The sequence below is a fragment of the Uranotaenia lowii genome, chromosome 1 (genome assembly GCF_029784155.1).
Source record: "Uranotaenia lowii strain MFRU-FL chromosome 1, ASM2978415v1, whole genome shotgun sequence".
NCBI classification, from domain to species: domain Eukaryota; kingdom Metazoa; phylum Arthropoda; class Insecta; order Diptera; family Culicidae; genus Uranotaenia; species Uranotaenia lowii.
Genome location: NC_073691.1, coordinates 169363024 through 169364721, shown reverse-complemented (window position 1 = coordinate 169364721; position 1698 = coordinate 169363024). Strand labels below are relative to the sequence as shown.

The 1698-nt window shown below is 31.3% G+C and overlaps 1 long non-coding RNA gene across 1 annotated transcript; it reads right to left on the bottom strand.

Moving 5' to 3' along the window:
* Positions 1-232: 232 nt before the first annotated feature.
* Positions 233-673, bottom strand: LOC129748506 (uncharacterized). Its single transcript, XR_008737755.1, has 3 exons — positions 583-673; positions 374-493; positions 233-315 (listed from the first exon to the last, which is right to left on the bottom strand). It is a non-coding gene; the product is annotated as an uncharacterized LOC129748506 (long non-coding RNA).
* Positions 674-1698: the final 1025 nt, after the last annotated feature.

The window sequence follows — 1698 nt, the reverse complement described above, 5'->3', positions numbered from 1 at the left end:
CCTACGAATAAAACATGTGAACGATCTCCTAATAAGATTTGCTGCATAAACGTCACCTACAAGTTACGTGAATTTTCAATGAATTCAAACAGATGTGCTGATGAAAGCTATTTTCAATTCAAGTTGAATCATTGCAATTAATGGAGGTTTAGATCGGTTTTTGAATTAAAAATTTATACGTTTTCTTATAACTTATATTTATTTTTCTTTTCTTTCACTAAATATTACATTACCACAACACTACCACTACACTTATTTTGCTGTCTCAAAGTCTCAATTCCGGGAGTTATTTCCAGCTGGTTGATTAGGTAAAATCTGTAAATAAAAAAAAATAATAATCAAAAAGAAATTATCTAAATGATAAACAATTTACCTTGTTAGGGACCAGTAGAAAACTCATTTTCTTTTGACAGGGCAACTAAAGAATGGCTGATCGTGTCTGGTACCAGCACGAATAGCCCAAAATTTTACAGCAGCAACATATCGACATGACCTGAAATAATTAAACAAATTCGTTAATAAACAAGCTCCGCGCTTCAAAAAATAATTTGAAAATGTTGTTTAGAAAATCGAATAACTTACGTCCTCACTTGTTCGAAAGAAATAATCTCCATCGAATTTTCAATAATAAGCATTTTGTTTAGCTTCCTGCACCAAACTCTACACTATTACGATTCGGTCTGAAATAACCACAGAGTTAGCAAAAACCAGATACAGGCTCACCAGAAAACAAACTCAGCTGACAGAAGACAATTACCATTTCCTATTAGCATTTGCAATCACACGCTTCTGAAAAAAGCATTCACTTGGATTTTACGTGAAATTCATGAGCTAGCTACGAAAACGTAAAGAAGGTACTAAAAGATACCATAGAATCGATGTTATGCCACAAAAGCTTAGTTTACGTGAAAAATACCGTAAAATTAATTTCAAAATTATTTTGGGTGTATGCTAGAATACGATTGTTTTGCATCACGCGCTTGTAGATTTAAAAATTTCATCCATCCAAACATCATTTAATATGATTTCGGCTAGTAGAATTTTTTGTTTTTTTTTTACCCCAAAATGTATGCAGCGCCCTTATGCTTTTTCTTTAAAATTATTTTTAACAGAAACAATGTAAAATTTAATTCGCACAAAAAAAATACTGCAATTTGTGCTTTATACCTTTTTTATTTAAAACGAAGTTTGTTGCAACTTACCCCTTTTTCTTAGTAGGGTGAAAATCGTATGTTATTGTGAATTTCAAAATAAACAATAATTTTTCTGACTACGTCAATTTGATGTCCCATCACCTTAAAACATATGAAGCAAAAGCGATATGTTAGTTTTTAGAAGTCACAGAAGTTGAAAAGTGTTTCATGATACTTCAGTGGACAGTTAAGCTTAGTTAATTTAGAAATGAGACAATTTTGTTTTCTGATAGCTAACTTTCTAGATATTGGACTTACACAATTTTGACTGCATTTTTTTGCCTGTGAAAAGTACTATCCGAAGTATTTTTTTAGTTTGAAAATTAACTCTGTTTTGAATATTTACTACGCAAGAGAAAAGGAAAAAAAAATTGCACTTTCAAAAAAGTGCACAAAGTTAAAATCATGCGTTGGAGTAAAGCTCATGATCGACAACTTACAGTTAAGGGTCATCAGGTAAGTCAAGTCTCATACCAAAATTTTCCATTTTGAATAAGCGAAAAGA